Source organism: Balaenoptera acutorostrata, chromosome 6 (genome assembly GCF_949987535.1).
Source record: "Balaenoptera acutorostrata chromosome 6, mBalAcu1.1, whole genome shotgun sequence".
Taxonomy (NCBI): Eukaryota; Metazoa; Chordata; class Mammalia; order Artiodactyla; family Balaenopteridae; genus Balaenoptera; species Balaenoptera acutorostrata.
Window position 1 is genome coordinate 457,193 of NC_080069.1, and position 21,727 is coordinate 478,919.

The 21,727-nt window shown below is 42.4% G+C and overlaps 1 non-coding gene across 1 annotated transcript; it reads left to right on the plus strand.

Annotated features, from left to right (window-relative positions):
- The first annotated feature begins 336 nt into the window (after positions 1-336).
- Positions 337-500, plus strand: LOC114239199 (U1 spliceosomal RNA). The gene has a single exon (XR_003624386.1). It is a non-coding gene; the product is annotated as a U1 spliceosomal RNA (small nuclear RNA).
- The last annotated feature ends 21,227 nt before the right edge of the window (positions 501-21,727 follow it).

Consider the following 21,727-nt stretch of genomic DNA (forward strand, 5'->3'; position numbering starts at 1 on the left):
ATATGTGCTACCATATTTTTAGGTGTAGGCACTGTGCTGTATAGCAGATCTCCAGAACTTATTTATCTTGCGTAATGAAACTCTGAACCCTTTAACCATCACCTCCTCATTCCAATAAGTGTGAAAGGACATTTTTGGAAAGATTTAGAAAATAAACAAGCTGATAATTGATAGAAAATTTTGGCTCTCTAGGCAAAATAACTCCTCTACAGGAAAAAAAAAAGAACAAAACTTTGTGCTCTAATTGGGAGCCCCTAGACAAGAATATGTGTAAATATTGTGAACAGGAAGGCCATTAAAGGAACCAACGACCCGTAATGGTTAAGAAACGCAAGGATACTTACCTGGCAGGGGAGATACCATGATCACGAAGGTGGTTTTCCCAGGTTGAGGCTTATCCATTGCACTCTGGATGTGCTGACCCCTGCGATTTCCCCAAATGTAGGAAACTCGACTGCATAATTTGTCGTAGTGGGGGACTGTGTTTGTGCTTTCCCCTGTTAAAAAAAGAAAGAAAAAGAAACACAAGGAAAACTGTCTAATATCTGTTCAGTAGTGCTGCTTACAGGGAAACCTTGCATCCTGAAATTCCATGCTCTTCATCTAAACTCTCCAGGGAAATGGCCTGTAATTATTTATGAACAATACAGCTTTCCATTTTTCCTTTTTTTAAAATTTGAAATATAGTTGACACACAATATTACATTAGTTTCAAGTGTACAACATAGTGATTCAATGTTATATACATTACAAATTGATCACCATGTCAGTCTGGTTACTATCTGTCACCACACAAGGGTGTTACAATATTATTGACTACATTCCCTGTGTTCTACGTTGCAACCCTGTGACTTAGTTATTTTATAACTGGAAGTTTGTACCTCATAATCCCCTTCACCTATTTCACCCATCTTCCCATCCCATTCCCTCTGGTGACCACCAGTTTGTTCTCTGTACCTATGAGTCTGTTTTGGTTTTGTTATGTTTGTTCATTTGTTGTGTTTTTCAGATTCCACATATAAGTAAAATCGTACAGTATTTGTCTTTCTCTGTCCAACTTATTTCCCTTAGCATAATACCCTCTAGGTCCATCCATGTTGTCATAAATGGCAGGATTTCATTCTTTCTTATAGCTGAGTAATATTCCATAGCATATACATACTACATCTTCTTTATCCATTCATCTGTTGGTGGTGATGTAACACTTTTCATCCAATAATTCTCTAACACCCATAAAGGGAAATCATGTGACTGTATATCTGTAATTAAGGAATTGTTCATGCTCAGAACAGAATTTATGGACACTCCAAAACCAGAATCTGACTTACTATGTTTGCTCTGGTTGCTTTTAAATTAAACATGTAATGGAAAAATATGTGTTCACTAAAATAAGTAGTCTAGGGCTTCCCTGGTGGCGCAGTGGTTGAGAATCTGCCTGCCAGTGCAGGGGACACGGGTTCGAGCCCTGGTCTGGGAAGATCCCACATGCCGCGGAGCAACTAGGCCCATGAGCCACAATTACTGAGCCTGCGCATCTGGAGCCTGTGCTCCGCAACAAGAGAGGCCGCGATAGTGAGAGGCCCGCGCACTGTGATGAAGAGTGGCCCCCGCTTGCCACAACTAGAGAAAGCCCTCGCACAGAAACGAAGACCCAACACAGCCATTAATAAAATAAATAAAATAAACACAGAATAATCATTTAAAAAAAAAATTAAAAAAAAATAAATAATTAAATAAAATAAGTAGTCTAGTCACGCCTATTGAACCTAATTTCTTACTAAAAGTTAAATTGAACTGACCTATGACACTCTTTAGGACATGCCCAATTGTCTAAATAAAATAGTAAATCTATACACCAGTAACAGGTTCGATTTTAGAACAATTTGCTTCTTTGAAATAATATAGAAGCAAAACAGCTTCTCAGACTCTTCAGGTACTATTTAAACATGAACAAGTACATGAATTACTTGATTCCTTGACGTCTCCTAAGATAATTTCTGTCATAAAGGTAGATTCTCACAATAAACCAGATACTATAAGAGCTAGTATCTTATACTGTAAACAATATAGACTTACTTTAGAAATTCCATAGAAATATATAGGAATACTTTAGAAAGTACCTTAGCAGGTTTTCATCTGAACCAGGCTACTCCAACTAAAGTGTATGCAAAAGGCCTTCTTACCAAATCAAAAAGTCACACATCTATGGAGATTTGTAGATACACAACGTCTACACTACAGAATTCAGAAATAATGCCCCAGAGAACGATTGTGTTGTCAGAACCATGATCCCTGAAGCATCCGTTCTCATGCCCAAATCCGTTTATTTATTTAATTCATTGCTTGTTCTATTCCAGATCACAGATATAGCCGTTTCAGTATTCTTAGCTCCTACCCCCATGGGAAAGAACTTTATAAAATAGAGTCCACTGTTTATGTACAGCACATTTTGCCTTTAGTCTACACATTCTGTTCATTTCTAAAGTTACTGAGGCCAGCACCTTTTGCCCCGCCACTAACAGTGAGTTTTTTCATACATTTTAGATTACGTGTATTCTACCCTGTGACACTCCCACTTCCTTGATTGCTTGATTTGAATAGGTTTCAATTGACTCGTGGAACCATAAAAATCTATGGTTTAGACAGATGCACGGTGGCAGAGGTCCATCGGTAAGGTATCTGAACTGTGGCGTGATCTGTTTACCATCTCTTAGTTTGCCTTTTCCATAACGTCTTATAAACGGGGTCATAGAGTGTGTAGGCTCTTGAGCTTGGATTCTTTCACTTGTGAAGGCAGAATCAAAACGGAATACGTAATTATAAGAGAGTTCTTTAGAATAGAGCTGGGAGGTCATTTAGAAAGTGTGACTTACCACATCTCAGCCTGAATGGAATCTGACCTGACTCGATTAAGTCATCCGGAGCATCTGCCAGAAGCTCATGACAGGTACAGTATTGCCATTTATAGAGTGTCTTCCACGCAGTGCAGGAAGAGAAGGGCGTGAACTCTGACCCGTGAGGGAGGCGCGGCCTGCACTTCCCGCACGGACCACAGGGTGGCGCTGAGCCCGCCTCTCTGACCCACAGCGCATGCGCGTTCCCCGCGGACTCGGCTCTGGGCGCAGCTGAGAGGAGTTGTGTCTCCTCAGTCGACGGCAGGGCTGCGGCTGGGACGCTGGGCTCGGCTTCTCTGCCGACAGGAGCTCGGTCTCCTCAGGACTCGCTGGGGTTTCGGCTTCAGGACAACGTGGGGCTGCGTCCACGCTGACGGGAGCTGGGTTTCCTGAGGACGCAGGCGACGCGGGGAGGAAAAGGTGAGGGAAACTGAGAAGTGGGGAGAAGCTTCGTGGGGGCGACTGACGGCTGAGGGGGCCCGTCTTCGTGCGACCCGGAAGGGCTTGGCGTGCAAAGCTGGGTTTTCGGTCAGGCTGGTGCGCGGTGGAGCCGCGTGGGTTGTGGGGTGTGCAGTCTTCCCCGCACCGTTTTCCGTGGGGCTGCCCTTCCGCTCGGTGTGTCCGTGGCCCCCTCGTCGTGAATTAACGGACCCCGCCCGTGCGGGGTGGGTCCTGGGCTCTCCGTCCCGTCCCTCTGGTCTGTGCGCCTGTTTTGAGCCAGTTCCGCAGTGTTTCGGTGGCTGTCGCTTCGCCATGTGGTGTGAAGTCAGGGAGGGAGATGCCTCCGGCCCGTGCTCCTTCCTCAGGGTCGCCTTGGCCGTTTGGGGTCCTTTGTGGTTCCACACGCGCCTTAGGAGGATTTGCTCCGTTTCTGTGGCGAACACCATCGGAGGTTAGGCAGGGCCTGCGTTCACGGCGCACGCTGCTCTGGGCAGAACGGACATTGTAGCAGTATTCTTCCATCCCATGAGCACGGGGCGCCTTTCCACGGATTTGTGTCTTCCTCTACTTCTTCATCAAGGTCTTAAAGCTTTCAGTGTGCAGGTCTCTCACGTCCTTGGTTAAATCTGTTCCTTGGTATTTTGGCCTTTTGGATGCAGTTGTAAACTGGATTCTTTCTCTTTCTGATGGTGTGTGATTCGTGTTTAGAAAGACAGTTGATTTTTGTGTATCGATTTTGTAACTTTACTGAATTCGTTGATTCGTTCTAATAGTTTTTTTGTGGAATGAGGTAGAAAATTGGAACTTGGAAATCCCACTGCTTTTTTCACAGCCAGGTCATGCGCAACACGCACGACACAGTGGCTCCTAATCGAGTCTTCCCGCGGTGCTTGTAAATTACACGTGGGCTCCTGGGAGGGCAATTAGGTCCACGACTCTGTGTGAGCGGGATCTGGGTAGGGCTGGGCCTCTCTTAGGAAGTGTGATGTTTTCTCTGCTTTTCTGGTGTGGTTTTTTTTTTTTTTTTAATTTTTATTTATTTATTTTTAGCTGTGTTGGGTCTTCGTTTCTGTGCGAGGGCTTTCTCTAGTCGCGGCAAGCGGGGGCCACTCTTCATCGCGGTGCGCGGGCCTCTCACTATCGCAGCCTCTCTTGTTGCGGAGCACAGGCTCCAGACGCGCAGGCTCAGCAGCTGTGGCTCACGGGCCCAGTTGCTCCGCGGCATGTGGGATCTTCCCAGACCAGGGCTCGAACCCGTGTCCCCTGCATTAGCAGGCAGACTCTCAACCACTGCGCCACGAGGGAAGCCCCTCTGGTGTGGTTTTGATAAGTTATTTACTTTCCAGTAATTTCAAACATACAGAAAACTTCCAGTAGCAGAGCAAAGCCCTGTGTATCTGCACCCTCAGATTCCCCAGCCGTCCTTGCTTCACTGCATTAGCCGCTCCACACAAAATACTCCAGTGTGTTTTACCCACACCAGGGCACTCTTCCAGGCAACTAACTAGCAGGTAACCACCCAATGAGGAAATTATTGTCGTGGTTTCCACATTAGAATCCAGTCCACAGGCCCACTTCAGCTTCCACCAGCTGCCCCAAGTCAACGGAAATGTCTTTCCCCATACTGATCCAGTTTTCTTTTCTGGGGACCATTACTGATTCTTTCTCTCATTTTCACAACTTTGATGGATTTAAAGCACACAAGGTGAGTAGGTGATCTGGTTGGCTTTTTCTATATGGCTCTTTTTTTTTTTAACTAAGGGTGTTTTCAGTGTTCATCCATATTGTAACATGTATTGGTACTTCACTGATTTTTTGTTGTTGTTGTTGTGATTAAATATACATTACATGAAATAGTCCATTTAAATGGTTTTAAGTATACGGTTTTATGACATTAACTCCATTTACATCGTTGTACAAATATCCTCACCATCCATCTCCAGAACTTTTCAATTTTCACCAGCAAAACTCTGTAGCCATTAGACACTAATTCCCCTCAGCCCCTGGCAACTGCGTTCTCCTTTCTGCCTTTGAATTTGACTTGCCTGGGTACCTCGTATAAGTGGAATCATATCATTTTTGACCCTTTGTGACAGGGTTATTTCACTTGTCAGAATGACTTCAGGGTTCACATACATCGTAGTGTGTGTCAGAATTTCCTAAGTTTTTAAGGCTAAATAATATTCCGTCCTGTGTACGATACAGTTAGTTTATCCATTCATCCATCAGGGGACACTTGGGTCACTTCCACCTTTTGCTATTGTGATTAATGCTGTTATGAATATGTACAAATATGTACAAAAAGAGATGTGTGTACAAATATGTCTTTCAGTCTCTGCTTTCAGTCTGTTGAGTATATACTCTGATGTGGAATTAATGGATCATACCTTAATTCTATGTTGAATTTTTTGAGGAACTGCTATACTGTTTTCCACGGAGGCTGCATCATTATGCTTTATAAATTTTATGGTGGAATAATATGGCAGTTTATGGATCTACCCCATTTTGTTTATAGATTTACCCATTGATGCACATTTGCCTTGTTTCTACTATTTGGCTGTTGTGAACAGTGCTGCTATCAATATATGTGTACAGGTTTCTGTATGAGCACCTGTTTTCAACTCTTTGGCCTATATATATCTAGAAGTGGAGTTTTTGAACGATATGGTATTTGTATATTTACATTGTAAACATAAGTTGCACCATTTTACCTTTACATAAGTAATATTTAAGGGTTTTAAATTCTCTACATTGTTGCCAAGATTTGTTATTTTTAGCTTTCTTGATTGTAACTATTTTAGAATGTGTGAAGGAGTTCTTGCATTGTGGTTTTACTTTGCATTTCCATCATGACTAATGAAGTTTGACATCTTTTCATCTGCTCCTTGACCATTTGTATGTCTTGTGTGGAGAACAGTCTATTCAAGTCCTTTGTCCATTTTTAAAATTGGGTTATTTGTCTTTTTGTTGATGAGTTGTAAAAGTTCTTGATGTAATTTGGTTAAAGACTCATCAGTACATAATGTGCACATATTTTCTTCCATTCTGTGGGCTGTCTTTTCACTTTCTGGATTGCATCTTTTGATGCAGAAAGTTTGTAATTTTAAAGAAATCCAATTTACCTATTTTTTCTTTTGTTGCTTGTGCTTTGGTGTCAGATCTAAGACACCATTGCTAAATCCAAGGTTATGAAGATTAATCACCATGTTTTATTGGAGAGTTTATACAGTAGTCCCTTGATGTCTGTGGGGGATTGGTTCCAGAACACCCAGGGATGACAAAATCCACGGATGCTGAAGTCTCGTACAAAAGGGTATAGTATTTGCATATAACCTGGGCACATCTTCCTGTACACTTTATCTCTAGATTACGTATTATAACTAATACAATGTAAATGCTACATAAATGTTGTAAGTACAATGTAAATGGTATGTAAATAGTTGCTGGCACATGGCAAATTCAAATTTTGCCGTTTGAAACTTAACTGTAATTTTTTTTCTAATATTTTCTGTCTGGAGTTGGTGGAATCCACGGATGTGGAACCCGTGAATATAGGGGATTGACTGTAGTTTACTACATTTAAGCCTGTTAGCTGTTTTGAATTACTTTTTCTATGTGGTACGAGGCAAGGATAGCCAGTTGCTTCTTCTGCATGTGGATAGCCAATTGCTTAGCATCACTTGTTGAAAACACTGTTTTCCCCCAATTTAATTTTGTTGACTGTTACCTAAAATCAATTCATCCTAGATGGATGGGTTTATTTCTGGCATCTGCATTCAGTTCCATTCATCTCTATGTATATCTTTATGCCAGTGTCACCGTGTTCTATTTGCTGTTGCTTTATATTAACATTTGATATTGGGAAGTGTGAGCCTCCAACTTTTTCTTTCTAAAAATTGTTTTAGCTCCTTAGGTTCTCTTGAAATTCCATATTTTGGGGTGTCATATTCTGCTCCCCTTCACATGGGTGTACCCCAGTTAGCTTAGGCATTCATCTCCTGAAGGCATCCTGATTCCTGTGAGGTTTAGACATTATGAGTAGAAGTTCTGTGCATAATAGCATCCTTGTTTTTGTTTGGATACTGTTTTTCAAAGCAGTTATGTGAATACTGGAGGCGTGATGGATGGATCTCAAGGTGTGAGACCCGTTTGGCTTGGAAAGTACTGCCAGACTGTATCTCAGGAGGCCGTCTGTGCGTCCCATCAGTGGTGAAGAGTCGCTGGTGTTCCCCACCCTCCAGTGATCGGTATTGTCATGTGGGAGGAGCTTAGCAGTTCTCATGGGGCGTAGAGCTGTCTTGCTGTTTTAATTGGTAATTCTCTAATGGTGTACAGTGTTGATCATGTTTTTGTCCACTTATTGATTATCTGTTTATCCTCTCTGGCCAGGTGTCTGTTCAGATCTTTACCCATTTGTAATGCAAGTGTTTGCTTTATAGTTGTAATAATGTGCATACAAATTCTTTATCAGATATATGTTTTGCAAATATTTTTTCTCCCAGGTTATTGCTTCTCTTTTGGTTTTCTGAATAAAGTAGTTCACCGAGTAGAAATTTTTAATTTTATAAAGTACGTTATTATTTTTCCTTTTATTTGTGGACTTTTCCTGTTGTGTGTTAGAAGTCAAAGCTCATGATCTACGTGACCAAACCCATGGCCATGTAGATTTTCTTCTATATTTTCTTCTGTAATATTTATAGTCTTCTGTTTTAAACTTGTCTGTGGACAATTTTGAATGACATTTGGTGTAAGTTGCAAAGTTTGTGTCTACATTCATTTCATTGCATATGGTTTCTTATTGTTCTGTAACTCTTTATTGAGACGTCATGGGATATTTGCCTCCTTCATTTTGAATTTTCAAAATTTAGTGGCTGCAGCGGGACGGCCAGCGCAGAACTTGCGTCCACTGAACTGGAGAGGGTGAGGCCTGCATTTGCTAGGTTGGGAGCAGAAGGCGACAAGCCCGCCCCTCTTCCTAGTGCAGGCCCTGCCTGTTCTGTCGTCCGACTTGGCTCCCTGCACAGCTGACCGGAGCCTGGTCCCCTCCGGACCCGCCGGGGGTTTGGCTTCAGGACAGTGCGGGCCTGCACCACACTGAGCCGAGCTCGGTTTCCTCAGGCCCGGCTGGGAGGTGCCGCTGTGGGGAGAAGAGGTGAGGAAGCATGAGGGAGAAGCTTCCTGTGTGTGGCTGGCTGCTGGGGGCTGGGGTGGGGCTGGTTAGTCTTCAGAGGACCCAGCGGAGGAAGGGCTTGGCGTGGAAAATGGTGGGTTTCGGTGAGTTTTGTGTGTGGTGCAGACGGTGTCCAGTGTTCCTCTTGGGCTTGTGATGTTTCATTTTCCAGGCGGTTTATTGAGGGGAGTGTCCTTTCCCTGCTGTATGTCCTTGGCGGCTTTGGCATCAGTTAACTGGCCACGTGTGTGTGGGCTTATTTCTGGGCTCTGTTCTGTCCCTCTGGTCCGTGGGCCTCTTTCTGTGCTATTTCTACACTGTTTGCTTAATGTACCTTTGTAATATGGTTTGAAGTCAGGCAGTGAGTTTCCTCCAGCTGCTGCTCTCCTTTCTCAGGATCCCCTTGGCTGTTCGGGGTCCTTTGTGGACCACAGAAATGTTAGAATTCTTTGTTCAGTTTCTGTGAACAATGCTGCTGGAATTTTGGTAGGAGTTGCATTGAATGTGTATATTGTTTTGGGTAGAATGGACATTTTAACACTGCTAATTTTTTCATCCATGAGCACAGGCTATCTTTCCATTTATTTGTGTCTTCACATTTTCAGTGTGCAGGGCTTTCATGTCTCGGGCTAAATTCATTCCTAGGTATTTGTTTTTTCTGATGTTATTGTAAATGGGATTGTTTTCTCAATTTCTCTTTCAGATGGTTCCTTATTAGTGTATAGAAACACAAGTGATTTTAGTGTATTGATTTTGTATCCTGCAGCTTTACTGAATTCATTTATTAGTTCTAACAGTTTTTTTGTGGTTTGATGCGGAAAACTGGAATTAGAAACCCCACTGTTTCTACCGCAGCAGGTCATGCACAACACCCAGGACACAGTGGCTACTATTATAATCTTCCCACAGTTCCCCTTAAAACATGTGAAATCCTACAAGGGCGGTTAGCATGATCACTTTTGATTAGCAGGATCTGGGTAGGGTGGCCTCTATAACAAAGTTGGATGTCTTTTCTACTTTTCTGTCCTGCTATTGACACAGTTGTTTCGAAAAGTAATTTATTTCCCAATAATTTCAAATGTATAGAAAACTTTAAATAGCAGTACAGAGTACTCACATTTGGCACTTCACACAAAATACTCCCGTGTGTTTTACCCCGAACAGCGACACTCTCCCAGGGAACCAGCACATAACCCCCAAATGAGGCTCATTACAGTTTCCACATACTAATCCAATCCACAGGCCCACTTCAACTTTCACCATCTGCCCTGACACTATGGAAATGTCTTTTTCCATTCTGATCCAGTTTTCTTTTTCAGTAAGCATTACTGAGATTTTTCCTCATATTCAAAACATTGATGGGTTTAAAGTGCACAAGATGAGTTTATGATCTGGGCGGCCTTTCCTGCATGGCTTCTTTCACTTAATATGCTGTCAGTGTTCATCCTTGTTGTAACACGTATCAGTACTTCATTTTTTTCGTTGTGATCAAAACGTAATACATAGCATAGCCTTTACCATTTAAATCACTTTAAGTATATAGTTCAGGGGCATTAACTACATTTCCGTTTCTACATTTCTACCTTCCATCTCCAGAACTTTTTCATTTTCCCCAAGTGAAACTGTATCCATTAGACACTAAATCCTCTCAGCTCTTCACAACCACATCCTTTCTGTCTCTCAACTTGACTTCTCTGGATATCTTATGGAAGTGGAATCAGATAATTTGTCCTACTCTGACTTATTTCACTTAGCGTAGTGACTTCAAGGTTCATCCACGTTATAGCTTGTGTCAGAAGTTCCTCAGTTTCCAAGGCTGAATAATATTCCTTGTGTATTATGTACCACATTTTATTGATCCATTGATCTGTCAACAGACACTAGGGTTGCTTCCACATTTTGTTATTGTTAATGATGCTGCTATCAATAGGAGTGTACAAATATTTGTTTCAGTCCCTGCTTTCAAATATTTTGAGGAAATACCCTGAAGTGGAATCAATGGATCACACGTCAACTCTATGCTTCACTCTTTGAGGAGCTGCCATGTTGTTTTCCACAGTGGCTGCACCATTTTACTTTGTTTGTTTATATGGCAGAATAATATCTTACTTTATGGATATACCCCATTTTGTCTGTCTACTCACCCGTTGATGGGACATTTCAATTATTTCTACCTTTTGGCTACCGTGAACAGTGCTGCAATGAATATTCATGTACGAGTTTTTGGTTGAACACCTGTTTTCAATTCTTTGGTGTCTATAACTAGGAATGAAGTTGTTGAACCACATTGTATTGTACATTTAATTTTTTGAGGAAATGTCAAAGTATTGTACACTTAGGCTGCAGCGCTTTGTGTTTCCATAAGCCCTGTTTAAAAGCTCCCTTTTCTCTATATTTTTGCCAGTATTTGTTACTTTTTAGTTTTTTTTTTTTAATTATAACCATTCTTGTATGTTTGAAGGGCTATCATATTATGGTATTAATTTGCATTTCCATCCTGACTGCTGATGTTTGACATCTTTTCATGTGCTTGTTGACCGTTTTTTTTTTTTTTTGAATTTTATTTATTTTTTATTGTTGATCATTTTTTTGTCTTGTTTGGAGAATGGTCTGTGCAAGTCCTTTGTCCATTTTGAAAATTGGGTTCTTTATCTTGTTTGGATAAACTGTAAAATTGCTTATACCTTCTGAGGAACAGACTCTTATCAGATATATAATGCGCAAATATTTTCTTCCATTCTGAGGACTGTCTTTAACTTTCTAAATAGCATCTCTTTATGTACAAAGGTTTTTTAAATTTGAGGAAACACAATTTATTTTTTTTTCTTTCATTTCTTTTACTTTGGTGTCAGATTTAAGAAACCATCGCTAAATGCAAGGTTATGAAGATTTATTCCCTAGGTTTATTCAGAATTTATACAGTCATCCCTCGGTATACAGTTCATTGCGTTTTAGGTCTGTGGTCAGAGTTGGTTTAGGGTCACAGTTTAGGGTTATGGTCAGGGTTGGAGGGTCAGGGTAGAGGGTCATGGTTAAAGGGTCAGGATCAGGGGTTAGAGGCTGGGGGCCAGGGTTGAGGGTCCCGTGTCTCAGATTAGGGTTGTTAGGTTTAGGATTAGAGGTTAGGGTTATAAGTTATCGTGTTAGGGTTAGAGTTAGGTTTAACGATAACGTTCCCTCATCCCCCTTCTCCCTCTCCATCTCTCTGAGGCTCCCAGATGGACAGCATTCTCCCAGGGTCACATGTGAGTCAGGGTGTTGTGCTGGGCCACTTTTTTTTGTCCCCCAGTCCTGGGCTCTGAGAGAAGAATGAAATGTCTGTATTGTCTTGGACTGTTTCACATCCAACTCAACCTCAGTCAAGGGTGTGGAGACGGTCAGAAGTCATGAAGGGTTTCTCTCTGCCCTCCCTCCCACCTGGGAAGGATGGTGCTGGCCCACTCTGCCTGGGCAGCCCCGGGTTCCAGCAGAGCCCAGACAGGAGGGCACTCAGAAGACATGTGTGGACTCATACAGGACTGGGTGCAGCGACTGGCCAGCCCTCAGGGGCTACCTTCTTGAGGGCTGGTGGGACCCTCCTGGGACTGGAGGGATCCTTTGTCCCATCTGAGTGGGTGTCAGTAGACCATCAGGTCTCAGACAGGACAGACCTTGACTTCTTTTTTTTTTTTTAAACATCTTTATTGGAGTATAATTGCCTTACAATGGTGTGTTAGTTTCTGCTTTATTACAAAGTGAATCAGTTATACATATACATATATCCCCATATCTCTTCCCTCTTGCATCTCCCTCCCTCCCACCCTCCCTATCCCACCCCTCTGGGTGGTCACAAAGCACCGAGCTGATCTCCCTGTGCTATGTGGCTGCTTCCCACTAGCTATTGATTTTACATTTGGTAGTGTATATATGTCCATGCCACTCTCTCACTTCGTCCCAGCTTACCCTTGCCCCTCCCCGTATCCTCAAGTCCATTCTCTAGTAGGTCTGCGTCTTTATTCCCGTCTTGCCCCTAGGTTCTTTATGACCATTTTTTTTTTTTTAGGTTCCAAATATATGTGTTAGCATACAGTATTTGTTTTTCTCTTTCTGACTTACTTCACTCTGTATGACAGACTCTAGGTCCATCCACCTCACTACAAATAACTCCATTTCGTTCCTTTTTATGGCTGAGTAATATTCCATTGTATATCTGTGCCACATCTTCTTTATCCATTCATCTGTCGATGGACACTTAGGTTGCTTCTGTGTCCTGGCTACTGTAAGTAGAGCTGCAAAGAACAATGAACATTGTGCAGACCTTGACTTCTGACCATTTGGCAGGCATCTCTGTTCCTCTAGCTCAGGCCAGCCTGGGCCCTGTTAAGCCCCCATGACCAATTACTGAGCTGACCTTGCTGCTGGGCAGTTGAACAGCTACCTGGGGCAGCATAGACGGCCCCTTGGGATGTTTCAGTTCTCTACATCCATGTGGTTGAGAAAAGGGCCTCCTGCTCACAGCCTCTTAATCTGCCAAGTGAGGTAATAACCCACCAAACGTTGCGTATGGCCCTGGCCACAAAACCAGACAGCAGACCGTGGCCCTGCAATCCTTTGGCCTCACAGTTGTAGCCAAAGTTTTGACATTCATACTCATTAAGAATCAATGATATGGAAGCAACTGGGCCTCCCAATAGGCGGTTTCACACCAAGGCTGTATGGTCTTGGAGAGCCACGTGCATCCGTGGGGCCTTTGGAGAAAGCCTGCCAGCTATGGATTCCATGGTATGCAATAATCCTTGAGCTTCCTGATAATTAATTGAGCAAGAATTTCCTTACCAGCCTAGCATCTGGTTCTGCTCTTCGTGTAGGGGAGAGAGGAGACTGGAAAATGAGCACATTTGTTCATCAAGGATGGGTGATTCCTGTGGCCAGGGAGCAGGTGTGACTCCTGGGCTCCCACCTCCCAGAGACACAAATGAGGTCTGTGTGTTTTCTGAGGGCACACAGACTATTCTGGGTGGTCTCTGATATTCCAGGACCCAGTGCCCAAGGCAGGAGCCTGGTGTTTACCACCATCACCACCAATCTTGCTTTTCAGCAAGTGGAAGAGCTTCTTGCCGTCCCAGGAGGACAGCAAGAACACTGGGTGGGGGGCTGCAGCCGCTGACCCTCCGTGAACCCCTTCCTGCCTTGGGCTTCAGGTTCTGTGCTGTGCCGCGGGCTCTCGGTGACGTGGGATCTCATGCTTTGACCGGGCCGGCATCTGTCCTCATGTCCAGGTGCAGTACGTCAGCTTCCCTTTGGGAACTAGCTCTCACCGCTTCCAGTGCAAACAGTTTCAGCGGGCTGACACCATGTTCCACCCACCTCAAAGCTGGGTGTGTGATCCACACCTAGCTAGTCCCATTTTCCGTCCTCGGCTTGCTGTGATGGGTTCAAGGATGGGAGTGTGACCCAAGCCAAGCCAAAGGCATCCCAAGCCATGGGTTTTCATGGAGCCCTAGGGAGGGAGAAACCCTTCCAGGTATTGATAGAATGGACATTGGGTGGGTGTCAGTCTGGAGTTGCTGGAAGCCCCGGGCGCAGTGACAGAGACTGTGGCTGTGAATTGGGGCCATCCCAAGGCACTCAGCAGGATGGAGGGTTGAAGAGGGACCAGGTCAGATTGGAAGAGTGTGAGCCCCTGGACCTGTTAGGTCCAAACCCACCCTTAAACTTGCCTCTTGCCAGTATTAATTTATTTCCACCATTTAAAATATTAATTTATTTTACTTGAGTAAGTGTGTCTAGTTCCTTGTCATCAAAAAAGTCCTGACACATCAGGACCAGTGATTCCTGAGACTCCCTCTGGTACAGTGTCCTCACTGGGCGGGCGTGTCTGGGGGAGATGAAGACACCGGATGGGGTCAGATCTAAGGGGAGCTGCCAGATGACTGTGCCTGTTCCTTCTATGTCCCGGGAGAGGGAAACCCCAGAAAAACATGAGGACAATTAGCAGGGAGAAGGGGACCCGGGATGTTAATTGGTCTGCTTGTATTTCCCTTATTTTAGAGTTCATTTTGTTTGTATGTTTTTTACTTGATAAAGTCATACAGAACATCTTCCAGAAACTCATGACAACCTATTTACTTAATGGAACCTTACCATAAAATAATTCATGACGGTCTATCTACTTATTTTACCTCTACCCTAAAACAACTTGTGATTCTTTAAGGACACATATTTTATTTTACAGGCTTAGCAATATACATGTCCTTGTCTTAGCATGGGTTAATGGTTTATTTCTTTCTATTGCTAAATTGTATGAGAGGAAAAATAATTTTCCCTCTATTTTTCTTTGTTCTTGGTTGAGAGTCCCCACTGTAATAAAAGGCAGATTAACAGGAGAAAAAATCAGAAATTTAATAACTTGTATGTCTCTGGTATATACGGTAGATACCAAGGAAAACTGAATAACCCCCTGAAGTGGCCCAAGCCATCACCTTAAATGTTATCTTCAGCTAAAGATAAAAGGAAAATGTCAGGGGAGGAAAGTAGCCAGTAATGGGGGTTATCAGGCAAAGCACAGTAAACGTGGTTATGGCTGGTGTGCAGATTTAGGTCAGGCCTTTTTCACTGACAAGAGTTTCTTGAGATTTATTTAGCCTTCAATTACTGGTACAGAGAGGGAGACACCCTTACAAGTGGAGATTTCCCTAATAAATGTAAATTTCCCTCATAAAAAGGCAACTTCTTTTTTTTTAATACCACTTTGCATTTTATTTTTTATTGACAAGAGCTTTTTAAGTCATTTGTGACAGTTTGTAAAATTGTATATCTTTGTACATACCTAAAAAATGAAAACATAAAAAATTTGGTTAAATTTTCTTGAAGCTTCTCCACATTCAGAGTCTGACTCCTGTGGATCCTGTTTGGACACAATGAAAAGGCAACTTCTTATGGGTTTACAGGTATTCTCTGGTGTTTGCAAGTTTTAAAAATTAATTGACCCCAGGGGCTTCCCTGGTGGCGCAGTGGTTGAGAATCTGCCTGCCAATGCAGGGGACACGGGTTCGAGCCCTGGTCTGGGAAGATCCCACATGCCGCGGAGCAACTAAGCCCGTGAGCCACGAGTACTGAGCCTGCGCGTCTGGAGCCTGTGCCCCGCAGCGGGAGGGGCCGCGATAGTGAAAGGCCCGCGCACCGCGATGAAGAGCGGTCCCCGCGCCGCGATGAAGAGTGGCCCCCACTTGCCGCAGCTGGAGAAAGCCCTCGCACGAACCGAAGACCCAGCACAGCCAAAAATAAAATAAATAAATAAATTAAAAAAAAAAAAATTAATTGACCCCAAATAATCCTTATGTCAAACATATGTTGGGGTCCATATTCTGCTCCCCTGACATGTGGGTGCCTCAATTTGCTTATGCATTCATCTACAGAAGGACATCCTAATATCTTTAAGCTTTTGGCCATTACGAATAGAGCTGATGTACATGATTTTATGCTAGTTTTTGTCTGAGCACAGTTTTTCAAAGCAATTGGCTAAATACTGAGGTCTGATTGTTGGATCCTATGGGGAGACTTGCTTAGTTTTTGAAAAAAAACCTGCCAGCTGTCTTCTAAAGTGACTGTACCTGTACTCTACCAGCCAAGAAGGAGACCTTCCTGTTCTTCCCCCTCCAACAATTGATATTGTCATTTTTTGCAGTTTAGCAGTTCGAATAGGTGTTCAGGGCTATCCCATTGTTTTGTGTTTCCCTAATGGTATATGATGTTGAGTATTTTTTTGTATGCATATTTACACTCTGTATGTCTTCTTTGGCCAGGAGTCTGTTCCGATCTTTACCCATTTTTAATGGTGTTTTTTGTTCTAGAGTTTCTGGTACAGTTTGAGTACAGATCCTTTATTACATATGTGTTTTGCAAATATTTTTCTCCCAATATGTGGTTTGTCTTTTGGTTTTCTGAATAAGGTCTTTCACAGAGTAGAAATTTTTAATTTTATGAAGTCCACATTACTATTTTTTTTTTCTTTCATAGATTGGCTTTTGGTGTTGTGTGTTAAAATTCATCACCAGACCCAAGGTCATGTATTGATAGATTTTGTTTTGTTTTGTGTTCTCCTAGAATTTTTTATAGTTTGTAATTTAAGTTTGTCTCTGGACAATTTTGAGTGAGTTTTTGTGTAAGTTGTCAAGTTTGTGTCTATATTCATTTCATTCCATATGGTTTCTAATTATTTGGAGGGTGGTGTCTAGTTTTCTCAGCACCTTTAACTGATGGGACTGTCCTTTCTCTGTTGTTTGTTCTTGGCCCCATTGTAAGGGAATCATTGACCGAAACCGCCCACCTTGGCTACACACCACGATAACCATTTGCATGAGTTGTCTCACGACAGAAGGTCCTGGTAAGGAACATGATGCTACCATCGAAAACTAACTGGGAGAAGTCGGGAGGGCCAAAAGGAGGGAGGACACCAGCCCATAATATATCCTGCCAACCTCCCAGAATCCTCCTTGTTGGAATCCATCTTGGCTGAGATGTGTGTGCCACCAGTAAGGACCCTGAGTTGGACCAAATATGAGCCAAGCAAGCTGATTGGCCAGAGACAACCCGGAAACTAACCCCATCACCATAAAACTCAAGACTGTGAGCCACATGGAGAGCAGTCCTCCTGGGTTTCCTTACCCCGCTGCTCTCTGCGCAGGCGCCCCTTCCCAATAACGTCTCTTGCTTTGTCAGCGCATGTGTCTCCTCGGACAGTTCATTTCTGAGTGTTAGACAAGAGCCCACTCTTGGGCCCTGGTAGGGGTCCCCCTTCCTGCAACACCACTGTCATTAATTAACTAACCATACACACATGGGTTTATTTGTGGGCTCCGGCCTGTGTGTCTGTGTTTGTGCCAGTTTCCACACGGCTGTGGTTACTGCAGCTCCGTGGTACAGTCTGGAGTCGGGGGGAGATGCCTCCCGCTGTGCTCTCCTTTCTCAGGGCCGCTTTGGCTGTTCAGGGTCCTCTGTGGTTCCACACAAACGTTAGGAATTTTATTTCTACTTCTGTGAAAAACGCCATTGGAAATTTGATTGGGATGGCATTGACTCTGTAAACGGCTTTGGGTAGAGTGGGCATTTTAATAATAGTACTTCCTCCAGCCTGTGAGTATGGAATAGTTTTCCATTTATTTGCGTCTTCAGATTTTCTATCAGTGCATTATAGTTTTCCCAGTACAAGTCTTTCATGTCCTTGGTTAAATTTGTTCCTTGGTATTGTGTTCTTTTTGATGCAATTATAAACGGGATTGTTTTATTTCCCCTTTCGGTGGTTTGATATTAGTGTATAGAAACTCAGCTGATTTTTGTATATTGATATTTTATTCTGCAACTTTACTGAATTTTACTCCGACAAATTTTTGTGTGTGTGATGTGAAAAAATTGTAATTCTAAGATCCCTCTGTTTCTGCTGTACCCCAGGTCATACACAGCACCCGAGACATGGTGGCTCCTGATGTAATCTTCTCCCTGTGTCTCTTAACACCACGTGGACTCCTGAGAGGCCATGGTTGAACTGGATCTGCGTAAGTCTTGGCGTTTATAACAAAGTTTGATGTCTTTTCTGTTTTTCTGGCATGGTATTGACATGGTTACAGAAAACTTACCATAACAGTAAAAAGCATTCACATTTGCCACTTCCCACAAAATACTTCAGTGTGTTTTACCCAAAACAGGGATACTCTCCCTGAGAACCATCACATAACCCCCAATGTGAAGAAATTATATGGTTTCCACATTACAATTTAATCCACAAGCCCACTTCAGCTTTCACCAGCTGTCCCAGCTGTTTGAAACTGACTTTTTCCATTGTGATCCAGCTTTCTTTTTCTGAAACTATTACTGAGATTTTCCCTTATTTTGACAGTCTTAATGGATTTAAGGTGCACAAGATGAGTATGTGATCTGGGTGGCCTTTTCTGTATGGCTTTTTTCACTAAGGATGTTGTCAATATTCATCCATTTGTAACATACATCAGTACTTCATTCATTTCTCTTCATCGTGATTAAAAATATGTAACATGACATTTACCATTTAAACATTTTAAGTGTAAAATTCTGTGGCATTAACTACCTCACATTGTTGTACAAATATCCTCACGGTCCATCTCCAGAACTTGTCATTTTTCTCAAGGGAAACTGTGTGCATCAACTAACTGCCCTCAGCTCCTGACGATGACATTCTTTTTGTCTCTGACTTCTCTGGATACCTTATATAAGTGGAATCGTACAATATTTGTCCTTCTGTGATTGAGTTATTTCACTTAGCATGGTGATGTCAAGGTTCATCCACATTGTAGCATGTGTGAGAACTACTTTAGCTTTAAAGGCTGAATCATATCCATTGTATTTATTCATTCATCTGTCGAATGTACACGTGGGCTGCTTCCACCTTTTGGCAGCATTGTCAATAATGTTGCTGTGAATATGTTTGTACAAATATCTCTATATACACTGAAGTGGAATTGAAAGATCATACATTAACTCTGTTTAAGTTTTTGAGGAACTACCATTAGGTTTTTCTACGGTAGCACCAACACATTACTTTATTCCTGTATATGGCAGGATAACAGGACAGTTTATGGATCTACCCATTTTGTTTATCCATTCACCCTTTGATGGCCGTTTCAATTGTTTCTACCTTTTGGCCAATGTGAATAGTGTTGCTGTGAGTATTCATGTACAAGTTTCGTTTGAACACCTGTTTTCAGTTCTTTGAGGTCTGTATCTGGGAGTGGAGTTGTTAAATCATATAATTGTGTTTTTTATCTTTTTGAGGAAATGCCAACATATTGTAAACATAGGCTGCACCATTTTCCATTTCCCCAAGCAAAGTTTAAGGGTTCCAGTTTCTCTACATCATTGCCAACATTTGATATTTTCTGTTTTTTGATTATAACCATTCCATTGTGTGTGAGGAGTACTGGATTATGGTATTAATTTGCATTTCCATCACGACTACTGATGTTTGCCAGATTTTCATGTGTTTGTTGACTATTTGTATTTGTTGTCTGGAGAAGGGTCTATTCAAGTCCTTTTCCTTTTTAAAATTTGGGTAATCTTTTTGTTGATTTGTAAACATTCTTGATGTATTCTGAAGAACAGGCTTTTGTCAGATATGTTATGTGCAAATATTTTCTTCCATTCTGTGGGTTGTGTTTTCTCTCTCTGGATATCACCTTTTGATGCACCAAAGTTTTTCAAATTGAGGAAGTCTACTCTATCCATTGTTACATGCAAATTGTAACCTTCTGCCTTTGTTTATATGTACTTTCCCACCCCAAATGTAAGATACCTGGCTTCTACTTCTGTCATATACTGAATTCATTGCTTGCTCCATTCCAGATTACAGATGTGGTAGTTTCAGTATTGTTAGCTCCTAGCCCCATGGGAAAGAACTTACAGAGTCCAGTATTTACAGATGGTACATTTTGCCTTTGCTCTCCAGTTCTGTTCTTTTCCATAGTTACTTAGGTCAGCCCATTTTGTCCCACCACCAACAGTGAGTTTTTTTCATACATTTCTAAATCAGTTAGATTCTTTGTCACATTCTGTATTCATTCTGTGACACTCTCACATCCTAAATAACTAGATTTGAGTATGTTATGATTTATTTGTTGGGTTGTAAATATCTATGTATTTAGACAAACACATAGGGGCAGGTCTCCATCACCAAAGTATCACATGGGACATTTCAACCCCTACCCATAACCTTTTCCCATCTTTATTTTACTAGTTCCAGAATGTCATAGAAATGGGGTCATATAGTGTGTAGCCTCCTCAGATTGGATTTTTTCACTTAGCAATATATGTGTATGATTCACCCATGTTTTTTGTATGGGTTGATGGTTTATTCCTTCCTATTTCTGAGTAGTATTCTGAAGCACATGTATAGGAGGAAAAATAATTTTCCCTCTACACTCCTAGGTTCTTGGTTGAAAACAGCCCCTACCCCTTGTAATAAAAGATTATCAGGAGAAAAACAAAGAGAAGTTTAATAGCATTCGTACCTCCTACATGCATGGGAAAGGTGAGTAAGTCCCTGAAATGGCCCAAGCCATCACCTTAAGTAACATCTTCATTTAGAAACAGAAGAAAACAAGTGTATATTTGTTCTGCAGATTTAAGTCAGGCCTTCTCCTTTGATAACAGTTTCCTGAGATTTAGTCATCCTTCTATTCCTGGTACAGAGAGGGGAGACAGCCTTTTAAATGGAGATTTCCCTTATGAATGTAAATTTCCCTCACAAAAGGGAAAACTTGACTTGGTTTTCAGAAATTGTGTCTTCTTTTTTTAAACCGTCAGGCCAAAGTAAGCCTTATGCCAAACAGATAGATTTTTGGGGTGGCATCGTTTGCTCCCCTGACGTGGATGTACTGCAGTTTGCTTATGCGTTCATCTCCTGAAGGACATACTGATGTCTTTAAGTTGTTAGCCATTATGAATAGAGGTGCTGTGCTTAATTGCATCCTTGTTTTGTTTGGACCTAGTTGTTCAGAGCAGCTGTCTTCAATGCTGGCGGCAGGATGAGGGCTCCTCGGGTGAGACTTGTTTAACTTTGCCGTACGGTCCTTTCAGCAGCAGTGAAGGGCAGTTTCCATGGCGTCTCATCCTGCATCAGTCGGTAGTGTCATTTCTTTGGAGGTCAGCAGGTTAATAGTTGTGCAGTGCTATCTCATTGTTGTTTTAAGTTGTCATTCCCTAAGGGTATAAGATGTTGAGCACATTTTTGTATGCCTATTTACTATCTGTACGTCTTCTTTGGCCAGGTCTCCATTCAGATATTTACCCATTTTTAATGGGGTTGTTTGTTCTAGAGTTCTTGGTATAATTTGAGTACAAATCCTTTATCAGATAAGTAGTTTGCAAATATTTTTCTTTCCATTTGTGGCTTGTCATGGGATTTTTGCCTCCATTTCCGTTTCAGTGTTCAAATTTAGTGGCTTCATCAGACCTGCCAGCTGGGAGCAGGGCCTCCAGTGGACTGTAGGCGACGAGGCCTGCACACACCAGCTGGCAGAGCCAAGTCCGCCTCTCTCACTTTGGAGGCTCCTGCGTGCTCAGTGGGGGGACTTGATTCCATGCTCAGACTTGGCTCCTGCTGCTGCTGACAGGAGCCTGGTCCTCTCAGGTCTTGCCGGGGCTTTGGCTTCTGGACAGTGGCCAGCTGAGTCGGCACAGACAGAAGTTCAGTCTCGTCAGGACATACTGGACC